The 13,550-nt window shown below is 43.5% G+C and overlaps 1 long non-coding RNA gene across 1 annotated transcript in view; it reads left to right on the forward strand.

Annotated features, from left to right (window-relative positions):
• The window catches only part of LOC142660634 (uncharacterized), an 89,216-nt gene extending 76,837 nt beyond the window's left edge, over positions 1-12,379 (forward strand). The window contains exon 11 of the long non-coding RNA XR_012850547.1: positions 12,271-12,379. This is a non-coding gene — a long non-coding RNA (uncharacterized LOC142660634). The remainder of the gene's footprint in view (positions 1-12,270) is intronic.
• Positions 12,380-13,550: the final 1,171 nt, after the last annotated feature.

Raw genomic sequence — 13,550 nt, forward strand, 5'->3', positions numbered from 1 at the left:
CATTGGGGCTGGGAATGAGCTAGAGCGCGCACCCTAGTGGTCACTACAGGATGGCCACATGTGCTGGCATCTCTGGGGAGGACGAGGTCTGCAGGAAGGTAGGGGTCTGCGGTCAGTTTTCCGCAGACTTTACAGTATCCCCCCTCTTACGCACCTCCTCTTGGGACCATAGCGGGAGAGAGCATTGAGGTAGGGGCATTGAGGTTCTTCCCTGGCTCCCAAGACCTCTCTTCTGGACCAAACCCCCTCCAAGAGAGTAGGAGGAAGAACTTTTTATTTGGTGGATTGGTGTCCAGGATCTCCTTAACCTCGAATGTATCCGATGAACCACTGGGAGCAACTGCAGGACTAGGAATCTTGGTGTAGCGTTTCAGGACCACAGGCTTCAAGAGGGAGACATGGAAGGAGTTGGGGATCTTGAGGGTAGAAGGCAGCCAAAGCTTGTAGGAGACAGGATTGATCTGTTGCAAGATCTTGAAGGGACTGAGGAACCTGGGAGCAAACTTGCATGATGGCACCCTCAACCGAATATTTCTGGAGGACAGCCAGACCTTGGTACCCGGAAAAGAAACTGAGATGGCTCTCTTCTCCTCGTATTTTCCCTTCGCTTCATGCGGTCGACTGCCTGCAGGATAGAGGACCGGGTTTGCTGCCAGATCTGTAGAAAGTCCCGTAATGCCGAGTCAGCTGCAGGCCCCTGGGATGAAGCAGAGACAGGGAGAGGAATATGTGGATGTTGGCCGTAGACTATGAAGAATAGTGTGGAGGCGGTGGACTCACTTATGATGACCCAGTCATCATGCTGCCTGGAGATGAAGTGTCGTAACTGGTTCTCCATGATCTGATTGATCCTCTCAACTTGGCCATTGGACTGGGGGTGGTAGACTGAGGAAAAGTCCAACTTTATATTGAGGAGTTTACAGAGGGCCCTCCAGAACTTTGAGGTGAACTGAACCCCCTCATCAGACACGATATGCAGAGGTAGGCCGTGCAGGCGAAAGATATGTTGGACGAAGAGGTTGGCCAGTCAAGAAACAGAAAGTAGGCCAGTCAGCGGAACAAAATGAGCCGTCTTTGAGAATCGGTCCACCACCACCCAGACCGTACTGCATCCAGCAGAGGGAGGCAGATCCGTGACGAAGTCCATTGCAATATGCCGCCAGGGAGCATTGGACACGGGCAGCGGCTGGAGCAAGCCAGCCAGTTTAGAGTGAGCAACTTTGTTTGCTGTGCACACCGTGCAGGAAGAGACAAAGTCCATGATGTCTTTGGGCAGCGTGAGCCACCAGACCTGACGGGCAATCAGGTCTCGGGTTTAACAGACACCCGCATGACCTGCCAGTTTAGAGCTGTGTCCCCAGCGGAGGATGCTTCTTCTGTCTGCCAGATGCACAAAAGTCCTCCCTGGAGGGATGTCTCTGACTTGCAGAGGGTTGACAGAGATGATGCAGGATGGGTCAATGATATTTTGTGGAGGCTCCATGGTGTCCTCTGTCTCGAACGACTTGGACAAGGCATCGGCCCTCACATTCTTGCTTGGAGGGCGGTAGTGGAGCTCAAACTGAAACCGGGCAAAGAACAGTGACCACCTGGCCTGACGGGGATTCAGCCATTGGGCCGTCTGGAGATAGGTGAGGTTCTTGTGGTCAGTGAAAATCAGGATGGGATGAGCTGCGTCCTCCAGTAGCTGTCTCCACTCCTCCAGAGCCAGTTTGATGGCCAGTAACTCCTGATCCCCAATCGAGTAATTGCGCTCTGCGGAAGTTAAAAGCTTGGAGTAATAGCCACATACCATTGTCTTGCCTTTGGGACCCCTCTGAAGCAGAAGTGCACCAGCACCAACAGAGGAGGCGTCCACTTCCAACGAAAACTGTAGAGATAAATCAGGATGATGGAGGGTTGAGGCTGACGTGAAGGTACTCCTCAAGCTATTGAATATGGCCTCTGCCTCTGGAGTCCACACCTTGGCGTTCATGCCTTTTTTGGTGAGGGTAGAGATGGGAGTGGTTAGTGAGGAGAAGTTTGGGATGAACTGTCGATAAAAGTTGGCAAGAAACGCTGTATGGCCCTCAAGCCTTGCGGGCGTGGCCATTCCAGGATGGCCTTTACCTTCTCAGTATCTATCCTGAGACCCTGATCCGAGATAATGTAGCCCAGGAAGGGTAGAGACTTTCTCTCGAACACGCAGTTCTCCAGCTTGGCATACAGGCGATTCTCCCTTTATCGCAGCAAAACTTGATGGACATGTCTCTAATGAGTTAATGGATCTGGGGAAAAAATCAGAATGGCATCGAGATAGACCACAACACAGACATAGAGGAGGTCTCGGAAGTCGTCATTTACGAACTCTTGGAAGACCGGGAGCGTTACACAGACCGATGGGCATTACCATGTATTCATAGTGCTCGTCTCGAGTGTTAAATTCTCCTTAATATAGGCGGACATGGACTGAGTGTCTGGCAAGTAGAGATGATATACCCTACCACGGGGAAGGGATGCACTAGGAATCAGCTCGATAGGACACTCATACACCCGGTGTGGGGGCAGCGTCCCCGCCTCCTTCTTGCTGAAGACATCCGAGAATGTAGAATAATGACAAGACAATCCTGCCAAGGACTGAGGCAGAGGAGGCTGGGCTGGATAAATCTGTACCATGCAGCGGTTCAGACACTCGGGACCCCATTGGAGGACCTCTCCAGAATTCCAGTCCAGGACTGGGGCATGTAGTCGGAGCCAGGGCAGGCCCAGCAGCACAGGGTTGACGGCCTTAGACAGGACAAAGAATGAGATGAGTTCGAAATGAAGGGCTCCCACTTGGAGCTTCAGTGGTTTGGTCACAGCTACAACCAGGTCTGGCAGAGGTAGTCCATTCACCGATGCAACAATCAAAGGCCTCTCCAGAGGGATTGTGGGCAACTGGAGAAGATCCACCAGGTCTCTCCAAATGAAGTTAGCTGCGGATCCAGAGTCCAGATAAGCAGAGACCCGGTGCGTTTGTTCGCCAGACACTTTGGTCACCGGAATGGACAATTTAAAAGAAAGTCATTCTTCACCCAGGGTTGTCTTCCCAACCAACCCTAGGCTCTGAGGCTTTTGGTGGCACAGACCCACAAGATGGCCTCCGAGGCTGCAATACAGAGTCCTGAAGTGCGTTGTTTCTCCTGGGAAGACAGCTTGAAATGGTCCATCCACATAGACTCCTTTGGAGGAACAGCTGATGAGGACAACAGGGGTTGCTGCAAAGTAGGAGCCGGGCTAGGGGGTCCTCTCTCCCGATGGGCCTCTTTGAACTGTTCTCGGATCCTAAAATTAATCTTGGCAGCCAGAAGGATGAGGTCACCCAGGGTAAATGGCAGATCTCGGGCAGTAAGCCCGTCCTTAATCTCAGGGGACAGTCCCTGCCAGAATGTAGCCACCAAGGCCTAATTGTTCCACAACAACTCTCCCACCAGGGTGTGGAAGTGCATGGCATACTCGCCCACGGAAGTGTCTCCCTGGCGGAGGTTCAGCAAGGAGGCAGATGCTGACGAGACTCGTCCAGGCTCCTAAAACACTGTGCAAAATGTCCGTAGGAACCCCTGGAAGTCACGGGTCTCTGGTCCTTGTCTCTCCCAGATAGGGTTCGCCCATGCTAGGGCCCTGCCAGTGAGGAGTGAGACTATGAAAGTGACCCTTGCGCCATCAGTAGAAAATGCCCTTGCATACAGACTTAAGTGGATCTGGCACTGGTTCAAAAATCTACTGCAGATCCTCGTGACGCCATCATAGCGAGGAGGTAGTGGCAGAGAAAATCGGGAGGTGTAGTCGGAGGGTCGATACTGCCAGGAGGTGTAGTAGGAGGAGCGGCAGCTTCCACATCCAGCCGATGTGCAAAAATGTTCAACCCCTGGAGGAGTTGGTCCTGTCGAGACCGGAGGTCTAGCATATCCGCCCGCATAACTTGTGATGTTGCCATTGTCTTGGATTGAGCAGCGGGGTCCATGGCCAGAGTGTACTGTCACGATCTGTGGGTATTGTGGACCCACTGGGCCGTACCAACTTGGCGGTATGGTAGCTGGCCAACAGGATACAAGTCAAAGTCTATAGTTCGTATAGGTGTACCTGTGGTAACTTCAGACAGTTGCAGGATAGGCTCGGATGGGACCTTGGCAGCAGGCAGACACCAGGCGTGTAACAAGACAGGCGTAATTTACAAGATAGCACGCTATACAGGAACGGGAACACTAGAACTGGAAAACACTCAAGGGACCATTTGCAAAGACAGACATGGGTAGGTACAAACAACGCTCAGGCAATGCAGGAAGGGGCAGGGCCCTTCTTATAGTTCAGGGTGATCTGGGAGCAATCAGCTCAAATCTAAAACATGTGTGTGCTCTGGCTCATTAAGGCCAGGTATGAGCTCGAGCGCGCACCCTAGTGGTCACTGCAGGACAGGACGGACGCATGTGCTGGCATCTCTGGGGAGGACAATGTCTGCAGGAAGATTGTGGTCTGTGACCGCGGATGTTACAGTAACCCATCTGGTCCCGGGGCCTTGTGTACATTTATTTTATGTAATTTAGCTTGGACCATACGTATCTACATTGAGCCAATTCAGTATATCAACTGATATATTAACAGCACTGGCACCGGCTACATCAGCTGCTCTTTCTTCTGTTGTATATACAGAGCTAAAGAACCCATTTATTAACTCTGCCTTCTCTTGATCCCCTGTGACCAACGCCCCATTACCACTATTTAGGGGTCCCACATGTTCAGATCTTGGCTTTTTTCCATTTACACACTTGAAGAATTTGTTTGGGATTTGTTTTACTATCGTTGGCCACCTGGCTTTCATTTTGCATTTTTACCTTTTTACGGATTTTATTAAGCTCTTTATAATTACCAAAGGATACAGCTGTACCCTCAGATTTGTATTTTTCAAATGCCTTTTTTTTGTCATATATTGCCCTTTTTACAGAAGGTGTAAGCCATGTGGGGTTTAATTTTAGTATACTATACTTGTTACCTATAGGAATACATTTTTCACTATATTTACAAAAAAGTACATTTTAAAATCTCCCATTTATCATTTGTACCACCGGATAGGTCATTGGTATATTATCGGTGCGGGTCTGATACCCGGACCCCGCGCCAATCAGCTCCTCCAGCTGCCACCTACCTGGTGGATAGGTCATCAGTTCTCTGGTAGTGGACATCCTCTTTAATTATATGTTGGCGCTATATAAAGTTTATTATTAAGAATATGTTGGCGCTATATAAAGTTTATTATTATTATTATTATCATATGCTATATACAGAGGTATTCTTCTCTAGAAGCATTGCTTCTAGGCTATAAAATGATGCCTCATGGAGTCTGTAATATGAAGGGAACTCTGTGTGCCACCATACATGGTCCGTGTGCACAGCCTTGCTATGTGCATAAGCCACTATGGTGACCATCCACATTTGAACTTGGTGATTTTGGTGAAATCGGGCAGTGATCTAATATATATGGAAGCATCCCCAGCGCCGCCGATGTCAAATGTCAGGGAAAAGAATGATCTGATCCTTAGTCCAAGAAGAAGATACAGTAAGCCGCTGGCAGAGAGGTTTGGCAGTACCTTATTCCCTTCCCGCCGAGCCGAATGTGCATGTGGTGTTTGATTGAAAGCTATTGCATGTGTACGGACAGCTAATGTCATGCAAATAGATCAGAATAACTCCATAAATAAGTTAACATGATGTATTTTGTAATCCATTTATTGTTTAAATGACCCAGTATTAAATGTCATTGACAAAAATGTTATCTTAATCCAAGTGGTGTAACCCTCTTGAGCAGCAAGGACAACAATTAAATATTTATTGCTATTGTTGATCCGTCCTATATATCCTATTTACAGAACAGCATCAACTAGTAGATTTTGGTGGGCTTTCTTGGACTAGCACCAGCAACATTTTTATTTTATTCGTTCTGGACTTTGACTTATCTGCTTCAACCATTTTTCTGTAAATCTGTGTGTTTAGGGATTTTGTCTTCAGTTCATGCATATTTACAAATGTATACGAACAACCCTAAACATTAGGATAAACTTAATTTGTTCAAACGAAGCATTCTGTTTTTTGCCAAATATAATATTCATTGTGTAAGGTTGTGTTTAGCAAACTTTAAATGGAGATCAGTATTCTTCTTGGAGAGCAGTGGTTTCCTCATTGCAGCCCTCCCATGCACTCTATTTATTTTTAGTGTTTGGGCATGTTCACATCAGCATTGCCCTTCTTAGTTACCTTAGTTTCTGTTTCCCTTACCATTGAACGCGGTCGACTGTGCTATTGATTGCGTCAAAACGACGGAACCCTGTCACAACGGTGACAAGCGGAAACCATTAGCTAGGTTTCCCTCACCATTGAGTTCAATGTTGAGGGAAACGGAAGCTAAGGTTTCAGTTTGCCTTTCCATTGAGGGGTTAACCTGATGGAAACCTCAGACGGAACCCCTCAGCGGAAAGGAACGCTGATCTGAACACAGCATTTACCGGATAGAATTATGGACATATAATATTATACGCTTTGCTTTGAAATGATTTCACTTGAGGAGACTAAGGCCGGATTCACGCGAGCGTGTTCGGTCTGTGATATACGGTCCGTATGTCGGCCGCATTTCCCTGGCCGAACACACTGCAGGAAGCCGGGCTCCTAGCATCATAGTTATGTACGACGCTAGGAGTCCCTGCCTCTCCGTGGGAACTACTGTCCTGTACTGAAAACATGATTACAGTATGGGACAGTAGTCTCGCAGCGAGGCAGTGACACCTAGCGTAATAGATAACTATGATGCTAGGAGCCCGGCTCCCTGCAGTGTGTTCGTTCTGGGAAATACGGACTGTATATCACGGACCAAACACGCTCGTGTGTGTGTGAGGCCTAAGGTTCATTTACACGTAGTAACTGAATGACTAGTGATAAAACGCTCATTGATCATACAAATTATCATGAACATAATAATCTGACATTGTGGTATCTAAACATAAATAGTTTGATTAAAAGCAGATATGTGACATTGGTAAGTAGGTGACCAAACAATACATTTTTTTAAGAAAATTGAGATGATAAGGTTGTCTGTAAATGCTCTTCTGTATTCGCTATTCGATCCCTTACAGAAATTGTATGAAGATCGCTATTACGAATACCTGCTCATGTTAATGGTCCCTAACAATTGTGTAGAACACTACCTGCCTTAGGCCCCATGCACACGGCCGTGCCCATAATCACAGCATGACCGACTGCCACCTGCATTTTCGGGCCGTGCTCTCATACAAAGTTTGGGAGAACGGCCCGCAAAATGCAAAAGAACGGACATGTTCCATAATTTTCAGTAACGTGTCTACGGCACGGACACCCATCCGTAGTAATACGGAGAGGTGTCCACGGCTAATAGAACTGAATGGGTCCGTAATTGCGGACTGCATTACCGTCCGCAATTATGGAAATTTTTACGGTCGTGTGCATGGGGCCTTAGGCTTCCTTCATACAGAAAACATTTGGCATTTTAAACTGCATTAAAAAACGCTTCTAAAACTGCTAGCGTTTTTCAAATGTAACATGAGTTTTTTTATTGTGTTTTTTTGTGGCGTGTGTCATTTGGTATGTGTTTTTATGGCATTCTGAAATCCTATAGTGAAGCCTGTAGGAAAAACACCTGAAAAAAATGCCACTGACCACAAAATTGCTTGAAAAATACCACAAACCAAAATGCAGTTCTGTGTAGTGCATTTGATATTTTACTGTAGACTTTAATGTAACATCTTACCGCACAAAAAAAGTACCACAAAACTTTTACAAAAACGCTATTAAAAATGCCATCAAAACCGCAGCAAAAGACATCAAAACGCTGTATGTGAATCCAGCCTCACAGTGGATTGGTAAAGCCCAAAGTGTTTTGAAATAATTTTTGTAGTTTGTACAGCTTGAGGAACATCAACTCTTTATCAAAGATCCTCAGACATTGACTTTGATGAAAGCATCTGATGCATTTACAACTGGTAGGGCACACTTGACTGTCGTTATTATTGTAACTGGTTAATCTATAGATTGACAAACTTTTTTTTAACAAACTAAGTTTATATTGGATCCTTTCCATCAATACTTTAATCAAATGCTATATCTTTTCATGTTTTTGTTGCATTGAATTACCATTCAATTTTATGACTTGTGTGAAGACCTGAAAGTAATTTAGGTGTAAATTATATAGAAATAAAAACAATATCAATATCAGCAATTAATTGAGTATGCGATGCCCCTTGAATGAATTCCTTTACATGCACAGATATTTTGCTATGAACATGAAAAATAAAAAGCATATTTGTCATAATGGGGCTTTCCTTGTGGCTACCATTAAGTTATATGTGACTACCATTATAATCATGGTTTCTAGATTGGCTAGATTGGTCAGAAAATCATATCTGACAGATTCAATCAATATGACTTTTTACAATACATTAGCTTGTAGCACAATTTGTGAAGCTATAAACCTAGTGTCACAGGTTATGGCAAACATGTCATTTAGAATGTTACTCTCTGCACCTCTTAGCATTGTAGTCCTGAATGAGTATTTGTGTGAATACTTATAAAACACAGATAGATCAAAATCTGCACAAAAAATTATCCTCGCATAGACTGTGGATCAGAAATTACACATTGATTACACAGTAAATGGCCATAATAACCTATAACAGTTTGATAAGACTCATATCAAGGCTCTTATAGGAATAAATAGAGATTGACCTCCTGTCCACACTGTAAAATTCAGTTAGTCAGAGTCATGTGACCGAACGGCAGCTGAAACGACAAGCTAAAGCCATAGGTGAGTTTTCTAACCACAGTGTAATTTATGTCACCTCAATTACAAACAAGGGGGCTCAAAACATTTTTGCAAAAAGTGCTTCTTTAACCCGACAGATCACAAACATCACCTCATTTGGTATGAGAAACTAACCTTGTTTTAAAAGACATGATCAATTATTTAACTTTTTGGAGACACCAGTTTTAGTTGTTTTTTTCTTATTCTTTTCCATTGTCGCATTCCAAGAGCCATAACTTTTTTATTTTTCTGTTGACATAGCCATATGAGTAATTGTTTTTTGCGGGATAAGTTTTAGTTTTTAATGGTACAATTTATTGTACTATAAAATGTACTAGGAAACTGAAAAAAAAGTGTTTGTGGAGTGGAATGGGAAAAAATTGTGATTAAGCCATTGTTTTTTGGGGTTGCGTTTTTACAGAGTTTATCATGTGGTAAGAAACGGCATGTTAACTTTATTCTGTGGGTCAATAGGATTACAGCGATACCAAGTTTATATATACTTCTTCATAATGTGCTACTTTTACAAAGTAAAAAATATGTTTTGCCATATTCTGAGAGACATAACTTTATTATTCTGTTGATGGAGCAGAGGGCTTGATTTCTGCGGGGCGAACTGTCGTTTTTATTGAGGTACATATGACTTTTTGATCACTTTTTATTCCATTTTTGGGGGGAAGGGAGGTGCCCAAAAAACAGCAATGCTTTTTTTCCGATGGCATTCACCTAGTAGGTTAAATAACATATTTTAATAGTTTGAACTTTTATGGACCTGCCGATACCAATTATGTTTACTTTCCTTATAGATTATATAATGTTTTGTGAAAATAGGAAAAGGTTTTTCTTTTTTACTTTTAGTTATTTATATACTTTTAAAATTTTTATTTATTATTTATTGTTAGACATTTTTTTGGTTTTAGTCTCACCCTGAAGGGGACTTTACCAAGTGATTGTTGGATTACTCATGCAATACACTGTAATGCTTTTGTATTGCAGTGTAATGCCTTTTCTGTGGTCTCCTTTTAAGCCTTGTCTCTGGCAAGGTTTAGTAATAGGGCACTGTTGGCACACCTGGAGTCTTTCAGTAGTCCTCCCGCTGCCATGGCAACCGATTGGCAATTTCATCTAATCGCTCAGATTTCTGAGTCACCGTTGACTGTAGCATCTGAGGGGTTAAAAGGCCGGGATCGGAGTTGCCAAGAGGTTAAGGTTTGGCCCCTCTGGGTGCGCTGTGTACATCTGCAGAACATGTAACAGACTAAAGTCTCAAATGATCTCTTATCGGCTAAATTGAATGGTAAATACTCTCTCCTGATTCTTCTGGATCTCTCTGCAGCCTTTGACACTGTAGACCACAAACTCCTACTTAAGATGCTCCACTCTATTGGCCTTAAGGACACAACTCTCTCTTGGTTTTCCTCCTATCTCTCTAACCGCTTGTTCAGTGTGTCATTTACGTCTTCTCCTCCTCCGCTTGCTATCGCAGTTCCTCAGGGATCAGTCCTAGGTCCGCTTCTCTTTTCTCTCTACACAGCCCCTATTGGACAAACCATCAGCAGATTTGGCTCCCAGTACCAGCTCTATGCTGATGACATACAATTATATGCCACTTCCCATGACATCTCCCCTGCTCTAATACAAAACACCAGTGATTGTCTGTCCGCTGTCTCTAACATCATGTCCTCTCTCTATCTGAAACTGAATCTTTCTAAAACTGAGCTCCTTGTGTTCTCACCATCTACTAACCTCCCTAAACCTGATGTCTCCATCTCAGTGTGTGGAACTGCAGCATGCTCGCTGTCTCGGGGTTATTTTTGACTCAGATCTTTCCTTTACTCCTCATATTCAATCACTTACACGCTCCTGTCATTTTCACCTCAAAAACATATCCAGAATCCGCCCTTTTCTTACTGAGGAAACAGCCAAAACTCTCATTGTTGCTCTGATTTACTCTCGCCTTGACTACTGTAACTCATTATTAATCGGTCTTCCCCTCACTAAACTCTCCCCTCTCCAATCTATCCTCAATGCAGCAGCCAGGCTCATCTTTCTGACCAACTACTACACCAATGCCTCTACCCTGTGCCAATCACTACGCTGGTTGCCCATCCCCTTCAGAATTAAATTCAAACTTATTAGTCTCACCCACAAAGCTCTCCACAGTGCTGCACCTCCTTACATCTCCTCCGTCATCTCTGTCTACCACCCTACTCGCGTTCTACGTTCTGCCAACGACCTTAGATTAAAATCCTCCATAATCCGATCCTCCCACTCCCGTCTCCAAGATTTCTCTTGTGCTGCACCAGTCCTCGGGAATGCACTACCCCAGACAATCAGATTAATTCCCAACATCCACAGTTTTAGACGTGCCCTGAAAACACATCTTTTTAGACAGGCCGATAACATTCCCTAATCTTACTCCTTTCCTTGGCCCCCCCTTTTACATTAGTCATCAGAATAAGATTCTCTCACACTCCTTGCACCCTAATGCACTTCATGTCCGTCATACACGGATACTGGCTGGTGACCGGCTCATGCAGCCTTATGTTACCACCACATGTGTATAAAAGATGGCTGGACCATTGTACTGAACAAGCACTTTTACATTTTGTGTCTCCCTTATTTTCTCATAGATTCTCTTGCGAGCAGGGTCCTCAATCCTCCTGTCTGAATTGTAAAATAGCTTTGTCACTATGTAATGTCTGATATTGTCTGTTCATGTTCCCTCTAAATTGTAAAGTGCTGCGTCATATGTTGGCGCTATATAAGTAAAGATTATTATTATTATTATTATTCTGTCCCTATAGCCAGCCAGTGTTCTTTGTCTCTTTTCCTATTCTCACCTCCACACCACCCCTATCCCCTGCCTATCCTAAATCTCCATAGCCCTCCTCATACCATTCATTGCCTACCTCCTTGTGGAGATAAAAAGTACTATAAATAAGCCTTCACTACTCCTTTTAGTTAGACTACTCAGAATGGATTGCTCTGTACATAGACTCGCATATCTCTTCCAAGTTTTGTTTAGTGAGTGTCTGTTTTCAATGTTCCACGTAAAGTATCGTATCTAAAAAAAAATAATAAAAATTATTCTAAAAAATGTAAAAACTTTAAATATGTTTTTATTTTTTTACAGGATTGACATTGTGAATGTTTTATTGTGTTGAAAATGCCTTTTTTTATTTAGTCGAGAAAATAAATCATTGCATGTATTGTTGACAAAAATGTGGGGCTTTGCAGCATCCCAAGCCATTTTGTATAAGTCTTTCTAGAGGTTAAAAGTCAAAGGTGAAATGTGACAAGGCATTTCTGGATATTGTGTCTTTAGGATTGGTCCCTGAAACGAAATGCTAGACAAGCTCCTTGTAGATATATTTATTATTGTACTTCCTTGTGATGATTGACCTGTATGTTTTCTGGCTATTTTACAGGTCATCTAAATTACCTCTCAAGAGAGACTACTTCATGGTATACTTAATTAAACTTTACAAGTAATAACAGATCGTGTAACTGCCTGCAAACGTGTGAACTACTTAAAGAAAAAATCTGCTAAAACGTTTACTCAGAATCCAAAGAAGTGATGTTCAACTGAGTTTTCAAGGTCAATGACCTATTTTCATTTTCTAGTGTATATAATTAATATATGATTAACCAATAAAAGGTCACCTACACGCAGTGAAGACGGCCATTTGTCAGGTTGAGCAAATAATCATGACAGTCAACTCATTAGATACCAGTCACATCATTTAGGTACGTTGTATGTTAAATGACAAAACTATACATCCCTGTCAAAGGCTATGTAGTATAGATTTCAAACTCACAAATCTTATTCTGAATATGTAACATGTCTGATGAGTGAGACTAATTATTTTCATGGGGAAGAGCTGTGGTATAAACCCGGTCCCAAATAACCCCTCAGTTTGGCCTCCTTATTTTAATCGTCAATGATTTTTGTAAATGTGTTGTCTATTTTTACACTAAACAGCTATGTCATTTCAAACACAAGAAGAAAACGACAAAGTTTGACATGAGTCGATGGCAAAACTATATATATTTTTTATGATTACAGTCAAACATATTGCAGGAACTAGTAGTCCAACTTTTCACAGTTCATGCATATAGTAAAGAATATCAATACAGCATGGCAAAATGAAATAACACTATTTAATCACACTCCTAATAATAATGTAGAGCACGGGTCCTCAATTATTATTTTTTTATCTATTAGCCACATTCAACTGTAAGTGCTGGTCTGGTCAGGAGCCAAACTCAAATGAGAAATGGTGGGGAGTCATAGTAAATGTCTCTGTCATGGCTGTGTGGCATGTGGACCCACTAGGCAGCTCCCCCGTAGCGGAGAAGCAGCTGGCCAAACAACAGTCAATAACAGTCTCTTGGATATGGGTACCTGGGTAGAAGATCAGGCAGGTACTCAGAGTAACAGACACATGGTGAAGCAGACACAGATGATGCTTGGCGTAGCAGATGACACCGGACGTGCAGATGGCAGCAGACATGGCAGATGGCAACAGACGTGGCAGATGATACCAGACGTCGCAGATGAGGCACACATAACTCCTACAATAGGCTTAGGCTCAGGAACAAACAAAGCAACAGAATACAGGATACGGGAAGAAGGATACGGGAACACTGGGAGCAGGATACAGCTAAGGGACCATTTGCATAGACGAACACAGGAAGACTATCAACG

The sequence above is a fragment of the Rhinoderma darwinii genome, chromosome 1 (genome assembly GCF_050947455.1).
Source record: "Rhinoderma darwinii isolate aRhiDar2 chromosome 1, aRhiDar2.hap1, whole genome shotgun sequence".
In the NCBI taxonomy this organism is placed as follows: Eukaryota; Metazoa; Chordata; class Amphibia; order Anura; family Rhinodermatidae; genus Rhinoderma; species Rhinoderma darwinii.